Genomic DNA, 20771 nt, shown 5'->3' on the forward strand with positions numbered 1-20771 from the left:
ATATATATATATATATATAAAATAATAATAAACTAATAATATTAATGTTTTAAAAAAAATGGGACCATAGCCATGTTAGCCCCTTAAATCCACCACTGATTGGGACAAAATTTAGGCATATAGAATACCGAAAGAGAAGGGTTATCTTGCTTGGCAAAGTATTTGAGGGAACTTTCACAAAAAATGTTTTATCTGATGGAATTGTCTAAAATATTTACAACATGATCCCAACTCACTTTATTGTATTTGCTTATGAGTAATAAAAGGGGTTAAGTTCGATTTTGGTCCCTAACGTAGAGGACGAAAATCGATTTCGTCCCCAACTTTTTTTTTGCTACAAAATAGTTCCCAAAATTTTAATTTATTTTAAAATTGTTCTTTTTACCAACTTTATTTTTTTATTACTAAACTACCCCTCATTAAAAAATTATAAAATAAAATAAATATAAAAAAATAAAAAAGAAAGCAAAGAAAGGGATACAAAGAAAGAAAGGGGGGAGTTGGGGCACGAGAAAGGGGGGTGGGGGGAGGGGGGAGGGAAGGGCCGCCGCACCGCCATACCGCCGCACCACCGCACCGTCGCGCTGCCGCCTGTGATCCGCCGTTGCTCCTCCTCCTCCTCCTCCTCCTCCTCCTCCTCCTCCTCATGCTTCTTCTTCTTCTCCTTCTCCGCCACTGCTCTTCCTCCTCACCCTCATCGCCCGCCGTTTCTTCTTCTTCTTCTTCTGTGAACTGGATTTTTTTGTAAAATTTTTAATTTTTTTGTGAAATATTGTTGTTATTGAATTTGGCTTGAATTTGGAATATTATTGGATCGGGAGAGAGAAAAAGGGGGAGGGGGTTAGAGAAACGGAGGGAGGGGGAGGAAAGGGATGAACGGGGAGGGAGGGGTGTTGAGGAAGAAGAGGGAAGGGGTTTTATGCGTAAAGTAAAGGGAAAAGGGGGAAGGGGTTATGCGAAGGGAGAAGGGGGAGAGGGGGGGAGGGGTTCGGGAAGAAGAGGGGGAAGGGTCTTCGTCGTCGCCGCCGCCGTTCTTCGCCGCCGCCACCGCTGCTTGACGAATGAATTTTTGACGGTTTAGAAATTCACTAATAAAATCTCGTTGTAAAGTATAGTTTTTAAACCAAACAATAATCCTTTCATACAAAAAGTTGTTTGTCACTAGTACAAACCCCTAAAATTTATAAACCGAAGTATTGGACCTCGGGTCGTTCTCCCTAGGAATTACAATGAAGTGTCTTGTTATTGGTTATGAGTTATTTTGGGGTTTTGGATAAGGAGCATGAAAAGTAAATGGCAATGAAAATAAACTAAAAACTATGAAAGGCTCTTGGAAAGGTGTGAAAACTAGAAGTCCTATCCTAGTTATCCTTCTCAATTGTGATGAGAATTGTTCATTGCTACCACTTAGTTAACCCTTACTAATTAAAGGAAAGTCAAGTGGATGAATTGACTTGAGCCACAAGTCCTAGCCAACTCCCAAGGAAAGACTAGCTTTAGTGCACTCCAAACCAATTAGCAATCTCTCCAATTATCAATCAACAAAGGAATTAGATAACTCAAGCGTCACTAATTACTCTACCATAGCCAAGAGGAACAAAATCTATACTAAAATCCAACCAAGCATTTCATCAAACACTTAGAAGGCATAAAAGAAAAGCAAAGTAATTTGATAACAAAAATAGAATCTAACAACAATTATGGCAATGAATTGACAACAACAATCAAAAGGAACACAATTATTATGAATTACCTCTAATTGAATTGAAAGAAAATAGAAGGAGCAAAAGTAGATCTACAACAAAACATAAGAACAACATAAAGGAAATTACAACTAAAGAATAGAAGAAGATGAATGTAGCAACAAAGAATTGAGAGATAGAAGGAGATGAAAGCATGAATTAAAATCTAGATCTAAGATTATTGAACTAAACCTAATCCTAATTCTAGAGAGAAGTGAGAGCTTCTCTCTCTAGAAACTAACTCTCAAAACTAAACTAAAAACTAAAAAGTAATTAGTGGTTGGGAATGATGATGATCATTCCTTCTCCATGATGCCTTTCCCTTAGCAATTTGGCGCCAAAAATGGGTTCAGAAACCCTCTCAAATCGCCAGGCACGTGTTGCATTAATGAGGTCATGTGCCATCATCGGCGCGTGCGCGCATGGTACGCGTGCGCGTCCCTGGTCGATTCTGCAATGTGCGCGCGAGCGCCTTGTGCGCGTGCGCGTGCATGGCTGACTTTGCTTCTTTGACTTTTTATGCTTCTCTCCACTTGTATGCTTCCTTCCTTGCTTCCTTTGATCCATGCCTAGCCTATTTCAATCCTGGAATTACTAGCAAACACCTCAAGGCATCTTATGGAATCAAAGAAGAACTAGAATTCATCAAAATAAGGCTTAACAAGCATATTTTTACACTTAAGCACAAATATGGGAGAGATAACAAAATCATGCTAATTCCTAGGCTAAATGTGACAAAGGTTATCAAAATACTCTAAATTCAATGCAAAACAAACCGTCAAATTGGGGTTTGTCAACCTCCCCACACTTAAGCCTTAGCATGTCCTCATGCTAAAATAAGAAGGAACTAAGGGGTATGACATTTATTGAATGCAACTAAACTATATGAGTCCTATCTAAATGCAACTATCTAAAGCAATTGGAAATGCTTAGTTCAAACAAATCAATTCCCAAGAGAGCATGTGTAAGCACAAGAGCTAAGTAATAAGGACTAAGTCCAAACCACAATTGTATTGAATTGTCAAAAGAGTTTAAACTTGCAAGATTATAGATAATATGGGTGAACACATGTGATTGAACTTTTGAACCCTCACCGGATGTGTATCCGCTCTATTCACTCAAGTGTTTAAGGGTTAATTCACTCAATTCTCTTCTAATCGTGTTTTCCAAAATTTGATTTTCTTCTAACAATCAACATTTATTCAATGCATGCATACATTCATCATGAGGTCTTTCATTTAGGTTGTAATGGGGTTAGGGTCAAGGTAGGATCATTTATGGTCAAGTGGACTAGGATTTGAATCTTTGATTAGCATAGACTTTCCCACCTAACCTATTTAATGACCTATACAAATGCGAGCTATTCTAACTACCCATTCTTCACTTTTTCTTACATACTCATGCATTTTCTTTTCATTTCTCAACACTTATGCATTGATTCTTAGTGAGCTTCACTTTGGGGCATTTTGTCCCCTTTATTGCTTCTCTCTTTTTTTTTTTTCTTCTTTTTCTATATACATTTTTTCTTTTCTTTTCATCATTTTTTTTTATATATATATATTTTTTTCTTCTTTCAAACTAAATACGGGAACATCAATGCATAAGGTCTCTACATTTAATCAATACATGAATACGTGCCCAATTCCTAAACATAAAAGTGTACTGCCCCTTTTTATCCCATCCAATGTTCCCAAGCCTCACCAACTTTGAATAATAAAATACTCTCACTAGCCTAGGTCAATCAAGGATCCAAACAAGGACTTTTCATTGGTTTTCCGCCTTAGGCTTGTAATGTGCTAAAATAAGAATAAGTTGGTTAAGCATAGGCTCAAAATTGGCTAGCAATGGAGAGTAAAAGGTTGGCTATTTGGGTGAGTGGCTAATGAAAGAATGGCCTCAATCATATAAATGCACAAACACAAGAAATAAACGGATATATAGAATCAAGCAAATCAAGGATCACAAGCATGGGAAGAGAACAAATTCACACAAGAATGGAAAATAAGTGGTTATAAAATGTAACCACATCAATAGGCTCAAGTCTCACAAGCTTGTGTTCTCAATTCAATACATGCTTTACAAGGTATGAAATTCAAGCAAGTTTCAAAAATTCTTTTTCAATCAATTGGGTTAATGCCCTATATTTAAACTCCTTGAAAAACCTCAATGTTTGACTAAGCATTATTGTGATTGAAAAGTTCAAAAATTTTCTTAGTTCACCCTTTCCTTTTTCACTTAGAACCAATATATTATGCAAAAAGGGTGCCTAAGTTTCACTTAAAACATGATTTCTAATCACAACCGCAAACTAAAAACAAAGATAAACAAAATGTATAAAGAAGAATCCAACTAAAAGTACGGAATCTATCATCCAAAAGATCTAAAAATATCCAAAAGCATCAAAATATCTAAGATCCAAAATAAGCAATAAAAGTATCCAAAGCAAACTAGAAATGGCATCAAAATATATACAAAGATGTGCAAAATAGGATAACTAGGCTGAAAAGTTCACCGGTTCCCAGATAATGCTACCGGTGCCCTCCCCACACTTAAAATCAAGCATCGTCCTCGATGCTAAACCGGAGGATCAGTGGGAGGTACAACGATAGGCTCTGGCTCTGATTGTGGCTGTGGGACCGGCTGAGTCTCCTGTGTCTGAGGTGGCTCTGTAGTGTCAGGGGCATCCTGCTGAACCGGCGCCTCCGCGTCCTCCTCCTGATGATCCAGCTCATCGGAGGCCGGAGAATCGGGAAGCGGAGGTAGCTCAGCGCCCAGAGAGATAAGTGCCTGGTCCATCCGATCCAAACGGCGTCTGACATGGTGTCGCTCTCGCTCTAAGAACCGGAAGAGACGCTGGACCAGGAGATAGGTAAGCTCATGTGCTGCTGGAGGGCCTGTAGATGGTGAAGGAGCTGCGGGTGTAGAAGATGATGGGCCAGCTGCAGGGGAAGGTGGTGAAGGTGTCCCTATGACAGCTCTAGCCCGAGAGCGGCGTCTAGTAGGTGGCTTCTCGTGCACCCAAACACCCCAGGGGATAGTAACCTCCCTGTCATCTGCATCAGCTGGTGGTGGTCGCACATCATCATCTGACCACGGGACATCAGCTAAGGCTGCCATACTCGTGACCAATGTAGGAAATGGAAGTAGGCCACGAATATGCGCCCGCCACATGCACTGTCGGATAAGTCTAGGGAAGGAGACATCCTTCCCCTCCATAACACACCCGATCAGCAGAAGCATCTCCATGGGGACCTCAGAAAAGTGGGTGGTAGGCAGGACGTAGTGGGCGAAGATCATCTGCCAAGTCCTAGCCTCCCTAGTCAAATGAGTGAATAACATCCCCTTTGGCTTGGTGTTGCCCGCATCCATAACCCATGAAGCATCCGGTATCCCAATCACACGCCGAAGCGCCTCATAATCAAAAGTCATGGTATGGATGGCTATCTCAGCCTGATGATGGGCACACAGGTCATGCGGAATGTGTCGGCAATGTAATGCCTCCCCAATGGCGGTCTCGGTGACCATAATCTCTCTACCCCGCACCTGAACTGAATCCAAGGTCGGACGGAAGAAGTTGCAGTAGAATTCCTTTACCCAAGATATATTTATGTCACCCAAATCCCGGTCAACAAAGTCAATACCTAACTCAAGGATCCGACCGGTAATGCGCCGTCTCACATCATTAGGTAGGAGCAACTTCTTCTCAATATTTAGCTTCGTTGTTCGATATCTAGAGAACCGAAGCTCACAGTAGAGATTGGGGAATTTGTCCGGATTGGTAGAAGGCAACTGCTGATTCTCTTTATCCTCGTCATGCAATGGATTCTTAGCATAGTTCTTGTAGATGGAAGGAATGGAGGGGGTAGAGTGTTTTCTCTTCTTAGAGGCGGTGGCTATGGCTTTGCCTTTATTCGACATCCTGAAAAATATGATAGAATATATAAAACATTTAGCATGTAACAAAGAAGGCATGTTCAGGATACAATTATCAAAGAGCAATCATGATGTTGCGCTGAATATGTAAAAGTGAACAGGTAAGCATAAGTGAATGAACCAAGACTGTAATCTTCATTAAAGGCAACATCTCATATTCAAAAGGCAACAATATCATCATATTTTTGAAAGAATTGTTAAAGAGGGTTAAAGGTGAGTGGAAGTGAAACGGTTAAGGGATTAGTAAGTTAGAAAAGTGGATTAGTGATATGATGATATATAGGCTCAATTTGAACGAGAAGTTGCGGTTCATGTTCACAATGATTGTGCAAATCCGGGAAGTCAAAAAGGAAACGGAAATGTGCCCAAAACTGAAATAAAGATCAAGATGAAACTAATTTCCTTGAAAATCGGACAGCATTCCGGCTTAAAATTGGACGTCCCCGGATAGCAAAATAGCACAATTAGCACAAAAATTGACATCAATCACGCACAATTAGCACAGCAGCAAACCGATACTATTTGGCAACACATATTGCATGGAATATCAACCCAAAACCAACATACCGTACTCAAGGAAGCAAGCAGCAGATATGCACATACGGAGCAATTATCAGGCCTAGAATCCTCTATCCAGCCCTAGCTACCTAGCAGCAATTATATCTATCTAACCTAACATACAAAATTCGAATTTAGCTAACTAACATGCAATTCTAGGGACTAACATAAGAGATAACAGAAATGGAGCAGGAACCTGGGTGCCGGGAAAAACTGAGAATGGAACGGGAATTCGGGAGTAGGGCCACAGAATCAGAAATTGCGCCGCCGTCAACGGTGGCGGTTACGGCAGAGGAGCGGCGGCGAGAGTTGCTGCGGCGGCGGAAATGGAATGGGTGGGTGAGAAACTGAGGGGAAGAGGGAGAGGAGGTCAGAGAGAGAGAGAGGACGGGTGGGTGGTGGTGAGAAGGGAAAAGGGAGTGAATGGATGAGAGAGAGAGGATTTATGGTGAGCGGTGGTGGTCGGCGGCCGTTACTGCTGCTGCGACGGCAGTTGGGAGAGAGAAGAAGAAGAAGATGGAGGTTGGGGAAATGGGGTGCGCGACTGCGCAGTGTGCATCGCGTGCTAGGGTTATCCCTATTTTTGAATCGGCGCGCGCGCGCACCTTGCGCGTCCGCGTCCATTGAAAAAAAACGTGGGCCCTACGCGTGCGCGTACAACGCGCTTAAACGGGGGTGAGCAAAATAGGGAAGGACGCGTGCGCGTACCGTGCGCGCACGCGTGCATGGAGTTGGGCTAGGGGCTTAGAGTTGGCCCAACTCAGGCCTAACTCTCTGGAGAATGGCCTGGGAGTCGCGCCACTAGATTTGCGCGCACGCGGCAAGTACGCGTCCGCGTGCATTGAGGGGAATGGAGATCCACGCGTGAGCGTGCAATGCGCGCTAACGTGGGGTGGCATATTAGGCAGGAGCGCGTGCGCATATCTTGCGCGCACGCGTACATGAGATTGGGCCTGAGGCTTAGAATGGGCTTGAGGCACGCCCAACTCTCTGGTCCGTGGCCCTGGGTGATGCTAATATGCATCGACGCGCACACGCACTGGGCGCGTTCGCGTGAGCTGCTTGATCTTATTGGATGGGTGCGGAGGCGTGAAGTGCGCCAACGCGTGAACAGCGAGGGGTGCGGACGCGTACAGCGTGCGTTCGCGCGAGTGGAGTTGAGCTGGGGGCTTAAAAGAGGCCCAAATCCAGCGCAACTCTCTGGAAATTGGCCCAGAAGTTCTAGCAGCGAGTCGACGCGTACGCGGCAGATGCGCGTACGCGTGCGTTTCCCTATAGCTTTATAGGCGCGCACGCGTGTGGTGCGCGTCAGCGTGGAATGAATTGGGCTCGAGGCACAAGGCTGGCCTAAGAGAGGCCCAACTCTCTGGAAAATGGGTGATGATGCGTCCGCTCAGGGGCGCGTGCGCGTACGCTGTGCGCGCGCGTCCCCCCTCCCCTTTTTTTTTTTTTTAAGCAGAAAAATTATGCCCAGGAGCTCCCTAGACTACTTACAGCTCTTTATTCAATCAACCATCACACAATTTGCAAAAATGCAATTTGACATTATTCATCTACTACGAAACACAACATACATGTGACTAGGCTAACAATTGAGTTGTACAAACAAAGTATGTAAAACATCTACCTACAATGGTAACTCAATTTACTTATTAGGCAAATTTAAAAGAGAATGGAAAGAGTTTACCATGGTGGGGTGACTCCCACCTAGCACTTTTAGTTTAAGTCCTTAAGTTGGACATTTTGAGATGCTTATTGTCATGGTGGCTTATGTTTGTACTCATCCTTGAATCTCCAAAGATCTTTGCTCCTCAATTGGTTGACAGAATTTCCAACCCTTTTCATCAAGCTTGGGCAAAGTTCTACCCAGGATATGAGTCCCCATAGTTGGTCTTCACGTAGCAAACCGGGATCCCATATCTTGTCTTCACACCCATCCGTTAGTTGAGTTTCATGGTTTTGTCGGATGAGCGGTTGACATAAAGGTGATTGACACAGAGAATTCTCTTTACTCCACCAATGCTTCCTCCTAGATCCATATAAAGCAATCCTTGTCCCCACATCATCCCTATACCTTGAGGCCTTGGCCTTGATAAGCTTAACACCTATTTTCCAACCACTACACAACTCGTTTTTACGTTTAATTCCACAAAGAGTTCTAAGTTGACCATCATTTTCAAGCAAACCATATTCAAGCGAGAAAGTAAAGCTTATGGATAAGAATTTTACCCACTTGAAAGTTGTATTGGATGGTAATTTGGGGAGAGAGGCTTCCCCACACTTAGACCATGCAAGGTCTACTTCCTTGTGCTCTTCTTTGTGTATTTCCACCTCTTTGCGAGCTTCCTTGATTCCAACCTTTTCTCTTTTATCACATAGCTTGGTGTTGTCTTCAAGAACTTTGATTTCTTGCTTAATGGGAGGTGATTCAATTTTGGATAGGAACTCATTGATGAATAAATCCATTTCTTGGTCAACCTCTTCATATTTTTCAATTTCGATATACACCATGCTAATGGTATCCTCTTGGTAGCTCTCTTTCTCATTGCTCACCAAGGGTATGGGAGGTTGTGCACACGCTTTTATACTTTCAACTCCATGTCCAATGGGAGAGGATTCCATTGTAGAGATCAATTCATCTATGATTGAATCCATTTCTTGATAAACCCCTTCCAAGTCTCCAACGATGATATGTCTTGGAGATTGTGCACCTTCTTCAACTTCAATATCAAGCTCCTTGGAAGAGTGCTCCATGAGACTACATTCCCTTGGACTTTCAACATCTCCTAAATCTTCAACCACCTCTTCCTTTTCTTCAATGATCATAGGCTCCTCCAATTGTTCCAACACAAAATTTGACTTCTCCTTTTTCACCGAATTTTCCAATCTCTCCTTCATGCTTTGCTCTTCTTTTGACTTTTCCCATGTGGTCGCGGAAGTACCTTGAGTATTCAAGCATTGGTGGGCTAAAGTGTGCACCACCTTGGTCAAATTGGTCACGAATTCAAGTGTATCCCGTTTCATGGCCTCTTGTCCTTGAAGTAACAAAGTGAGAGAATCGTCTATTGGGGCTTGTGGTGGGTAGGAAGGTTCGTTGTTTTGGAGAGAGAGTTCATAATAGGAAGGTGGTTCTTTTTGGTAAGGTTGTGGAGATTGTGTGTATTGAGGTGGTTCTTGGTAGTGATCTTGATATGGTTGTGGTGATTTTAGAGGTTCTTGCTCATAATGGCCATAAAAATATGGTATGGATGATTGGTTATATGATGGATATAGATCATAGGGTGGTGCTTGGTGATGAGAGGCTTGTGAGAATGGTTGAGGGTCATGTTGAGGATGAGATTCATAGGCATATGGTGGCGGTGCTTGGAAGTCACAAGATGATTCACCATAGCCATTGGATTGGTATGCATCATAGAATGGCTCTTCTTCATAGTGCATTGGTGGAGGTTGTTGCCATGAAGATTGATCATATGCATATGGCTCCTCCCACCTTTTGTCATCCCATTCTTGATACACATCTTCATTATAGTCCTCATTTCCTACAACATGTTGATAACCAAACTCATTGCCAAGGTGAGAATTCATGATAGCAAGAAGAAAATGAAAACAAAATCAAATAAGAAACAAGAAAATTAAATCCTAAAACTAGCAAGAGCTAACACAAGCAAACATATTCACACTATTCACATATGTACAATAACCAATAACATAACACCATTTCAATTCCCTGGCAACGGCGCCATTTTGACGAATGAATTTTTGACGGTTTAGAAATTCACTAATAAAATCTCGTTGTAAAGTATAGTTTCTAAACTAAACAATAATCCTTTCATACAAAAAGTTGTTTGTCACTAGTACAAACCCCTAAAATTTATAAACCGAAGTATTGGACCTCGGGTCGTTCTTCCTAGGAATTACAATGAAGTGTCTTGTTATTGGTTATGAGTTATTTTGGGGTTTTGGATAAGGAGCATGAAAAGTAAATGGCAATGAAAATAAACTAAAAACTATGAAAGGCTCTTGGAAAGGTGTGAAAACTAGAAGTCCTATCCTAGTTATCCTTCTCAATTGTGATGAGAATTGTTCATTGCTACCACTTAGTTAACCCTTACTAATTAAAGGAAAGTCAAGTGGATGAATTGACTTGAGCCACAAGTCCTAGCCAACTCCCAAGGAAAGACTAGCTTTAGTGCACTCCAAACCAATTAGCAATCTCTCCAATTATCAATCAACAAAGGAATTAGATAACTCAAGCGTCACTAATTACTCTACCATAGCCAAGAGGAACAAAATCTATACTAAAATCCAACCAAGCATTTCATCAAACACTTAGAAGGCATAAAAGAAAAGCAAAGTAATTTGATAACAAAAATAGAATCTAACAACAATTATGGCAATGAATTGACAACAACAATCAAAAGGAACACAATTATTATGAATTACCTCTAATTGAATTGAAAGAAAATAGAATGAGCAAAAGTAGATCTACAACAAAACATAAGAACAACATAAAGGAAATTACAACTAAAGAATAGAAGAAGATGAATGTAGCAACAAAGAATTGAGAGATAGAAGGAGATGAAAGCATGAATTAAAATCTAGATCTAAGATTATTGAACTAAACCTAATCCTAATTCTAGAGAGAAGTGAGAGCTTCTCTCTCTAGAAACTAACTCTCAAAACTAAACTAAAAACTAAAAAGTGATTAGTGGTTGGGAATGATGATGATCATTCCTTCTCCATGATGCCTTCCCCTTAGCAATTTGGCGCCAAAAATGGGTTCAGAAACCCTCTCAAATCGCCAGGCACGTGTTGCATTAATGAGGTCATGTGCCATCATCGGCGCGTGCGCGCATGGTACGCGTGCGCGTCCCTGGTCGATTCTGCAATGTGCGCGCGAGCGCCTTGTGCGCGTGCGCGTGCATGGCTGACTTTGCTTCTTTGACTTTTTATGCTTCTCTCCACTTGTATGCTTCCTTCCTTGCTTCCTTTGATCCATGCCTAGCCTATTTCAATCCTAGAATTACTAGCAAACACCTCAAGGCATCTTATGGAATCAAAGAAGAACTAGAATTTATCAAAATAAGGCTTAACAAGCATGTTTTTACACTTAAGCACAAATATGGGAGAGATAACAAAATCATGCTAATTCCTAGGCTAAATGTGACAAAGGTTATCAAAATACTCTAAATTCAATGCAAAACAAACTGTCAAATTGGAGTTTGTCACTGCTCTTCTTTGTCGATGGCCGTTGCTGGTCGTCGTTCGGGTAGCTCGCCGGATTCTGCTTCTGCTTCCATCATTCTTCTTCTTCTTCTTTAATTTTTTTTCTATTATATTTGTTGATTTTTTATTATTGTTGTTTTTGGTTGATTCTGATTCTGATTGATTTTATTGTTTCATTGTTATTGTTATTGTTGTTCTGTTTCTGTTTCTGCTCCTGCTTCTTCTATTTCTATTTGATTCCATTGTTGATTCATTGGTGATTTATTGTTGTTGTTGTTGTCCTGCTGCTGCTTCTATTTGATTAATTGTTGTTGTTGCTTTTGGTTCTGTTTCTGCTTGTGCTTCTGCTGGTGGTTCTGCATAATTTTAGGGAAGAAGGGGAAGAAGAGGGAAGGGAGGTGCTGCTGCTGGTGCTTCTGCATAATTTTGGGGAAGAAGGGGAAGAAGAGTGGAGGGAGGGAAGGAGGGAGGGGTATTTTCGTCTGAAGGACGATTTTAAAACAAATTAAAACCTTGGGGACCATTTTGTAGCAAAAAAAAAGTTAGGAACAAAATTGATTTTCGACCTCTACGTTGGGGACTAAAATCGAACTTAACCCGTAACAAAAGTAATTATATTTGTGAAACAGCCCCAAACACTTCAAAATTAATTTAATCACTCTTAATTAGCCCCAAATTCATAACATCCAAAATGCCAAAACGAAAAACTAATTTAAATTCTTAACTAATAAGAATTTAATGAATGAAATCAACAAATTAGAAGTCTTTATGCCAATAACATTGCAATTAGGGCTTGATTTTGGCTTTTGGGTATAAACTTTGGTGTTAAACATAATGCTTCCATTCATCGTAGCTACTCGCGTGAAGGGAACAATCTGCCGCACTTGATCGCGGGGCTCAGTCCCCAAAATCGGCTCTCCCCAACTAGACTGTGAGATCGCCTGATTCGATTGTCAAGAAAAGTAGCATTAGATGTCCCTAGAGAGTACGGGACGCTTGCGCAAGATGCAAGATCTTCAGGTTTACCCTCAGCAGGGTGGGTATTGCTGCTACCATGAGTAAATACACTATAATAAACTAGATTATACATATTAAGAATCTTGTTGCTCAATAATCAATACTCATGAGTAAATACATCATAAAAAACTAGATTATATTATAAATACTTGAAGTAGCTCCATCAAATGGACCTTTTTTGAGAGCTCCATCATATATTTTGCCATCTTACTTATCCATATATAAACATTGAGGGATGAATATATGAAACTCTATAGGAGCATTATTTCAATGAATTGTATGTAATCATGTTAGGCCAAGGCATCTATCGACTAATAAGCATTTGATTCGGCAAAAAGCACATGGTGCACCCACTATATATACGAGTGTATTATCAATCAAGTATCAACATTTTGAATTTTGAGTGAAAATTTCAACATAAATTGGAGATACAGTTCAGCGTATAAGTGTGCAAAAAAAATTGGGGTGGTTAACTGTTTTTTTTTTTTTTAAGTAAAAGCTCATACCTCAAGTGGAATAAGGTAAATCAAAGAATTGAACAAGTTGCAAACAGGATTTTGTCAGTTAAAATTCAGCAGAGTAGGGACAAATTGCAATGGGATTTGAACAAATCCAAACAATATGATACAGTTTCAGGTTACAGAATTGGCTATTTATTTTACCATCCGCCTCTGGAGCTTTGTCCTAATTATATGCAACAGAAAAAGCCGTGGATTGATCTATGGAAGTTGAACTTGCCTCACAAAATTAAGCTATTTATCTGGAAAGCTCTCCATGGCCGGCTCCCGGTGCTTGCTCAGATTCATCACCGCATCCCATCTATATCACCAATATGCCCCTACTGTCATGAAGCAACCAAAACAGTCACTCATTGTTTGATCGATTGCTCTAGAATTAAAGATGTATGGTCTCATAGTTATCTTCGTGACTGTCTTCCCCCTCAGAGTCCTAACGACTTTTGGACATGGTGGATTGCATCAACAGAGATGCTTAACCCGTTGAAGAATGCTGACCGTAATCCTCAATTACTTGCCATCATTTGCTGGAACTGCTGGAAAGCTCGCAACCAGTTGATTTTTGAAGGTTCTACTTCAATGCCGTCTGCCATTCTAGCAAACTCTGTCAAGTTGCTCCGTGAAATCCAAAGAACTCCAAGTTTAGGTCGTCATCTCCATGAGGCAAGCTCTTAGTTGCATTCAATTTGATTTATCATTCTTTCTTCTTTAAGATTTTTTTCGTTTTTCGACCACGCACCGTTGGATGAATACCTTCAATGTAGTGCTTTTGGGAAATCCCCACTTTTCATTATGCTGTCCTGCTTTTGGACATCTTTGTATTTCATTTTTTAATAATTAATGAAATATAACCTACTATCTTTGGAAAAAAAAAAAGGTAAATCAAAGATAAGAACAGGTTAAATAACTCTTATGTCATCTCCGACATAGCTATCAATAACATGATTTTTTACATTATTCTGTAACACATGCAAATGATTGTTCTACACAGTCGTCAATTTCTGTTGTCTTGGTGTGAAATATAACATCATTTCGACATAACCAAATAGTCCATATAACTGAGAAAAATTCAACCATTCAGTATTTGCGCCTCTTTTTTTTATTGGCACGGATCTCCAACTCTTAAAATGCTCTTTTAAAATATTAGGGACAATCCATGACTGTCCAAACGCCGAAATCCAAATACACTATACCTGTCAAGAGTATTCACAAGTAATAAATAAATGTTGTATATTTTTAACATCTTTTTTACACAACATGCATAAATCATCATTCTATTGTAGGATTTTCAGTCTATTTAGTCGATCTTTTGTATTGATCCGGCCTAACAAAATAAACCGAGCGAATAATTCTACTCAAGGCGAAATTAGGTCTTTCCAGATTTTCTTTATAAACCTGTATTTCTAAAATTTTTCATTTAAAGTCTCTTCTTACAGAATCTGCACAAATAAATTAGTAGAATAAACTGATTATCATACACTAAAATCGGAACTAATTTTATCGAATATAAAATTTAAAAATTGGAAAGAAGTGGAGTAGCTAGAACTAATTAAGTAATTATACACGCGTCTCTCTTGGTTAATTAGATTTGTACATTAGCAATTTAAAAAAGAAAAAGAATTAATTAAATAATAAGAAATGTTCGTAATTCCAGTTTAACAAGGTATAATAACATATCAGCTGGGTAAACGTCTCATTCTCAAGTCTCATCATCGAAATAAACAACACAAAGCAGAAAGTAACACATGCATGAAGTAGCCCATAATGGTTGAAAGGACACTTGTCACGAAACCTGAGAGTAATGTACAAGAGAATCTGGAACCAATAGTGAAAGGTTGTTATTATGGCCGGTTAGGCCCGTGACCCTGAACCCAATGGCTGACCCACATTGCCACCTGCCCACACCTAACACCATAAAAATGGTTCAGGTTCAGTTCATGACTTCATGCGTTTCTCGCGTGGACTCCAAGTTGCTCTCCCTCACTCATTCACGCTCGGACCATGCCAAACTAATTCTGAGCCACAGACCCACAGTCACTCCCAAGGCACCAACAATTTACAATATATTCTCGCCTTCAGATTGAGACACTCCAAGCGGACATTAATTCTAGCGTATGATATGTCTTATTTCATATCCCCTAGCTAACAGAATGCCTAAACTATGTATAAGTTTTGTTGGCTAATGAGCAATTGATACTTGTCCACGCGTGCACTTGTTGCATGACACACGTTGGAACTTTAATCGTTTTATTGAAAGATTGGGAGAAACTCATTACTTATGGTCTTGGGTGATTAATTAAAGAGTAAAAGCAAAGCTTACAAAATCGGACGGGTAATGGACCGTTTTAATTACTCATTTATTAATTTATTAGTCTAATTTATTTAAAAGTAATTCTTGGCATACAAGCGATTAAGGCTTGTAAGCCTTAAAAGTTCAATTAAAACTAACGTTCAAAACACGCTTCGAACCATTCTTCTTCCTCTTCGTCTTCTCCTTCTTCTTTTCTTTCGTTTCTTTCCTTCTCTTTCTCCTTCTTCTTCTTCTTCTTCTTGCTGCACGTTCTTCTTCCTCTTACTCTTTTTCTTCTCCTTTTCTTTCGTTTCTGCACGTTCTTCTTCATCGTCTTCCTCTTCTTCTTCATTTACGTTCTTTCTCTCTGTTTTATCTTTTTTTTTTTCGATTTTTCATGGTGAAATCGTTTTTGAAGAAGAAGAAGCAGTAGAAGATGAGGAGGAGAAAGAGAAAGAGTTCTGAATTATGCATAAGATGTATTTTAACAAATTTTGGGTGTATTTCTTTAAATCCTTTGGGTGTATTTTCTGTAATCCTTTGGGTGTATTTCTATAATCGTTTGGGTAAATTCCTGTAACCGTTTGGGTGTATTTCTGTAATCATTTTGGGTGTACTTCTGTAATCGTTTGGGTGTATTTCTGAAGTTCCATTATCTTCAAAAGGATTACAGAAATACACCCAAAGGATTACGAAAAATACACCCAAAGTATTTAAGAAATACACCCAAAATTCGTTGCATAATTCAGAACTCTTTCTCTTTCTCCTCATCTTCTGCTGCTTCTTCTTCTTCAAAACGATTTCAAAGCTTGATTTCAGAAACTATGAAAATCGAAAAAAAAAACGAAGAAGAAGAAGAAGAGGAGGAAGAGGAAGAGGAAGAAGAAGAAGAAGAGGAGGAAGAGGAAGAGGAAGAAGAAGAAGAAGAAGAAGAAGAAGAAGAGGAAGAGGAAGAGGAAGAGGAAGAGGAATAAGAAGAAGAAGAAGAACCGTTCTGAGTGTAGCGCTTTGAAAATAGGAAACGTTGAATAACACATTAAAAGGCCTAGTAACTTGTAAGACTTGTAAGTCAAAAAGACTTGTATGTGTAGCACTCCTCTTCATTTAATTGTAATTCAATCGAAAAATTTATTTTAAAATAAAATAATACATAAATTATAAATAAACATCCTAATACAATAGGCATAAGCACAATTTACTTTTTATTTCTTCAAAAAATATTAATGCAAACCATGACAAAATATGGCTAAAATGTAAGCTCATTTTAGGGTAGAAATATATCTTAGTATTGAGTTTTGTATTTTCACGTTCAACTCATTCCACCATCCTTATTCACTCTTAATGGATCTTAAGTTTGTTTTCTTATCCTTACAAAATGGTAAAGATCTCAACAAAGGATACCTGTATATATTTACTTGCTTTAGAGAAGACCATCTCAATATCATGTCTATGGTTACAGATATAAGCTTTGGCAAGTTAGCTAGCACACTACAAGAAATAGTGTAATTATTGACGTCAAAAATCGACGGTCAAGTTTTTCGTCGATATTTTTCGATGGCATGTCGTCGATAAAATGAAAAAGAGATGATCAGAAACAAAATATTAAAATCGACAATGATATCGTCTATTATTTTGGTAACTTTTTAACCTTTTAACTCTATCGTCACATTATCGACAAATGAGTGGCTGAATTTTTTTTCCTTTAAAATCGACGGACTAGTTGTCTATTTTAATAATTAAAATATCGACAACTCTTGCCGTCGATAAATTTAGACGATAGAGATTTCTTTTCTAACTTGAATGAACGGTATAAATTTATTACATAAAATAGACGACTAAAACGTTAATTTTTATTTTAATTAAAATCGACGAAAGAGCCATCGATTTTTATCAACAAAAAAATCACTCCCGCATTTGGCTTCCCGTCCCTCGTTCACTCATTTCCCCAAAATTTAACCCCAAACCTTCATAGAATCAGAGTTCAGACTTCAAAGCGAGGCTTCTTCTTCTCCTCCAACGCTTGAGAATAGAAATCAGAGACGGAATCACAGTCACGTAGAGAGGCAGAGAGCAGAGCTTCTTCTTCTCCGACGCCTGAGAAAACCCGCCGGCCTCTGCCTGAGCGCAGAGTGTCGTCTTCTTCTTCTTCTCCTCCGCCTGAGAGTAGAGCTGCTTCTTCTTTTTCTCCTCCTCCTCCTCCTCCGCCGAACCCGCTGTCGCGCCATCCTTTTCATGTGAGTTCCTCTCTCTCTCTCTCTCTCTCTCTCTCTCTCTCTCTCTCATTGTGATTTGTGAATCTGCATGTAAGTTCTTCTTCCACAGACTCGTCGTTGCAATGTCTTTGCCGGTTGCTGTCCCTGTGAGCCCGATCGATGCCGGAGCATGTCGCCGTCGCAGCTTCTTGTAAGTTCCTCCCTGTCTCTCTTTGATTATTATATTTATTTTTATAATTTTTGTATCTACTATTTTTATCATAAAATTCTGAATTTGTGTTTGTTAAACCTAATTAGTATAATCAATTCATCACATTACTTCAGCTTAACTAGTTTGTCACAGTTTTACAATGTGATTAGATAAAACAAAATTTAAAAGAAAGAAAGAAAAACCACTTGCTTGCTTAGTATTAGGAAAAGGTAGAGTACCAACTTAAAACTCAGTTACAGATTTCAAGTAAGTAAGGAAAGTACTGTGTATCATTTAAGTAATCTTCATGAATATTGCTCATAATATTAATTGCTCTGTTTATTTCGATTTACTTATTGAATTTTCATCTTTTCTACTAGTCATTGTGGTGTGTTTCTATTGGCAATCCATGATACTGTGTTAGATGGCACTTTATTGTACCATATCCCAAGGTAACGGTTCTTGGAACTTTCTGGAATACTTAAGAATCCAACTGCAAAGGTTCCACTGGCTGAAACTATGGTGTCACCATTAGTGAGGGACCGTGTAATACTAATGCTTTCTATGACAGTGGAAACGGCTATATCATGAAACAATAAGAAGCACAACAGAAGAAAGATGAACTTTTTCATTATTTTGTTTTGCTTTATTATTATTGTAGGTAACTTGGTAATAGTGCTCTTTTTTAGAGGAATAGTAGATAAAGAACTAGAGTAGATGCAACCACACAATAGTTGACATTCTTAGTCTATAGCGGATGTTGGAATCTTCCATCTCAAAAATACAAATAAGTATGGGAAAATATGAAAGATTAAGCAAAAGCCAAGAAATAGTGTTGAAGCAAGAATATGGGACACAAGAATGTTTCAACAATAACAATATATCTTAATTGAAATTGAAAAGTAGGCATGGCTTGTGATTATAACCGTTGAGCAATGACTTTTTTGTATCCACAAAATGATTGATTCCTCGCTGATTTTGTTCTAGTTAGGCTCCATCTGGCTTTCGGTTCCTAGCTTATCTTGCGTTGGTATGTAAGACCCCACATCATTGTATGTTGTAAGATATTGGATGCTCAGTTTATTATCTTTTTTCTTTCATGGATATTTGTTATATATTTAAGTTAGCTTGAAGTTCAATAAAAAATATCATGTTGTTAATTAGTAAATGACTGTTTGTGCAAAACTAAATTATATTTTAAAATTTAAATCCTTTTTTATGCTGACTTACCAGACTGAATTGCACTGCAATGTTCATGAAATAGTTAACAAACAATTATCAGACAGAGGAGAAAATAGTGAAGTAAGAGGTTTTTTTAGTTGATCAATTTGCATGATACTAGTTATATATAAGGATAATGGTATTGGATACTATCATGCCTTCCTTTTCTTTCCTTGTAAATAATTTGTTATCTTGTTTCCTTGAAGTTGAAACTTCTCTTTTTGTTTCTGTTTTTTGTCTTTTTAATATATCATGCCCCAGCAATGTTAGTAGTATGAATTGTGATCTTAAGCAGGAGCTTGACAAGTTGAGGAAAAGGTTTGAGTTGACAGAAGCAGAGAATGTTTATCTGAATAAGTCAATTGAGAGAATAGACAAAGAGTTGCATGAAGCCACAGGCACAAGTTTCCATTTAAGTCATCAAATTGAAAACTCAAAATCTGGTTAAGAAGAAAGAATCAGAACTGTTAGCAATGGAGAAAAGGCTAAAGGCTATTGAGGAGCTAAAGATGGAACAAGAAGAATCAATAATGATCAAAAAAGATATGGACAGAAAGGTATAAAAGCACTTGAAATTGAGTTAATTGATTGAAGACTAATAAGATTCTGTGAATAGTATTTGTTCATGTTATAGCTATTCCTAGCTCTCGAATGCTTAAAGTCCCTGTCATCAATTGAAAAATTGTTAATTTAAAGTATTTGGTTTGTCTCCTTGTTTGCACTGTTCCCACTAATGTTTCTTATAATTTTGTTATCTTTAGGTGTGAGGATTATGCAATTTGCTTTTTGCTTTCAACCAGAATGGCATCACACAATTACATGGCAAGTGCCAAATCTGTATCTCTTTATTGTATAAGTTCAGGAGTTTCTCAATCTGCCATTGCTGCACTCTTTTGTAAAATCAATTTCGGCCAGAAGCAATTCTCTACTTGCTGTTTCGGTCTCACTCAACCTTGTTTTATTGACAAGTTCAGGTAAGTCAGTGGTGGCATTTCGATTATCCTTATGCTAGTTGATCATATGGATAATCTGGGAATATATGTGACAACTTTGAAGATTTGAGGTTCTGTAACATATCAATGCAGCCTTGCACTTTGAGATGTGTGGTTATCTTTTGTATATGATTATATTATAAGCCTGTCTTTCTTAGTTGTTTTCATTGTTTTCATGTGATTACAAATTTTCTATTTCTTTAATAAAATAATTATCTATTCAATTAGAGTATCTAATTGTTTATTAGTGCCTACCATTGCACTACAATCATATGTTGAAAGTTAGCATCTATCTTCACCAGAAAGATAGAATGTGTTTCATAACTTTAATCATGATGGATTTAGTTTACTATAAAAATTGCTAAAAATGGGTAATATCTCTGTTGGTGTGATTACTTTATATCAGAAAAGAGTTTGGTAATTTTCAAGTAATGGATTATATCTCTTAAGATCTGCATCTATTTGTACATCCATGAATGCGATTTGAATATAGTAAGATAATCATACACTGAGAATCATGCATTAAGTCTTTGTGTTGCTCTTCAGGAGGATGACATGGTCTGTTAGAAGTAGCTTAAACGACAGTAATTTTAGTCTTTCCACTTCTAATGGTACCAATGGAAGAACACGCAACATATGATTAGAGCGGTTGAAAAGGCAATGATGGAAGCATTCATTCACTGACGTTTCTTTAGGTTTTTGTGGAGATAGGGGCAGACAGAACAACACTCAAAATCCCAAAAAATTCTTAGCATAACAGGTAACAATCTTTGACTCTTCAAAGTTCTTCCTTACATTTCAGATTTAATTCTTTATTTTTCATCAAGTTGGTTTCCTTTTTCCATCAGTGCCATGTTCTTGTTCTTTATAAAGT

The 20771-nt window shown here is 38.6% G+C and overlaps 1 long non-coding RNA gene across 3 annotated transcripts; it reads left to right on the forward strand.

The window, feature by feature from the left end:
* Window positions 1-17135: 17135 nt before the first annotated feature.
* On the forward strand, window positions 17136-19879 carry LOC112784325 (uncharacterized). Of its 3 annotated transcripts, none has more exons than XR_003193852.3 (4): window positions 17136-17515; window positions 17590-17684; window positions 19201-19462; window positions 19667-19879. It is a non-coding gene; the product is annotated as an uncharacterized lncRNA (long non-coding RNA). The 3 variants fall into 3 exon arrangements; XR_011878709.1 differs by having other exon boundaries at window positions 17145-17515; window positions 17604-17684; window positions 18065-19462; XR_003193851.3 differs by having other exon boundaries at window positions 17171-17515; window positions 17604-17684.
* The last annotated feature ends 892 nt before the right edge of the window (window positions 19880-20771 follow it).

Source organism: Arachis hypogaea, chromosome 20 (assembly GCF_003086295.3).
Source record: "Arachis hypogaea cultivar Tifrunner chromosome 20, arahy.Tifrunner.gnm2.J5K5, whole genome shotgun sequence".
NCBI lineage: Eukaryota > Viridiplantae > Streptophyta > Magnoliopsida > Fabales > Fabaceae > Arachis > Arachis hypogaea.